General features: G+C 45.9%; 2 non-coding genes across 2 annotated transcripts; both read left to right on the top strand.

The window, feature by feature from the left end:
- Nucleotides 1–305: 305 nt before the first annotated feature.
- On the top strand, nt 306–377 carry trnae-uuc (transfer RNA glutamic acid (anticodon UUC)). Its single transcript has one exon. It is a non-coding gene; the product is annotated as a tRNA-Glu (tRNA).
- A 102-nt stretch (nt 378–479) lies between these two features.
- Nucleotides 480–551, top strand: trnae-cuc (transfer RNA glutamic acid (anticodon CUC)). The gene has a single exon. It is a non-coding gene; the product is annotated as a tRNA-Glu (tRNA).
- Nucleotides 552–716: the final 165 nt, after the last annotated feature.

The raw sequence follows: 716 nt of genomic DNA on the forward strand, positions 1-716 counted from the left end.
AGTTCACCATTTCAGTGTCAGTTCCCTGGATGACAGCCAGCAGACCACTTGCCACAGACGGAATCCCATCTTAAAGGCACTCTTGGTATTGATCATCAAAGTTCTCTTGATAGCTTCTTTCACAAAATGTGGTCCCTGATGGTCTAGTGGTGAGGTTTCGGTATTTTTGCCGCAGCCCAGGTTGGATTCCCGGTCAAGGAACGGCACATTCACTTTCAACTGCATGATTGTTTTCATCACATCTTCAAAGCACTCTTGGTATTGATCATCAAAGTTCTCTTGATAGCTTCTTTCACAAAATGTGGTCCCTGATGGTCTAGTGGTCAGGATTTGGCGCTTTCACCGCCACAGCCCGGGTTCAATTCCCGGTCAGGGAAAGGCATGTTTATGTTAACTGCTTCATTGTTTTCATCAAATCATCAAAGCATTCTTTTTATTGATCGTCAAATTGTCTTGATAGCTTCTGTCGAGAAACAAGGTCCCTGATGGTCTAGTGGTCAGGATTCGGCGCTCTCACCGCCGCGGCCCGGGTTCGATTCCCGGTCAGGGAAATTCATGTTTATGTTAACTGCTTCATTGTTTTCATCACGTCTTCAAAGCATTCTTTTTATTGATCTTCAAATTGTCTTGATAGCTTCTGTCAAGAAACAAGGTTCCTGATGGTCTAGTGGTCAGGATTCGGAGCTCGCACCGCCGCAGCCCGTGTTCCATTCCCG

The sequence above is a fragment of the Poecilia latipinna genome, unplaced genomic scaffold (genome assembly GCF_001443285.1).
Source record: "Poecilia latipinna isolate Pla-1442-1.1 unplaced genomic scaffold, P_latipinna-1.0 Scaffold10591, whole genome shotgun sequence".
Taxonomy (NCBI): Eukaryota; Metazoa; Chordata; class Actinopteri; order Cyprinodontiformes; family Poeciliidae; genus Poecilia; species Poecilia latipinna.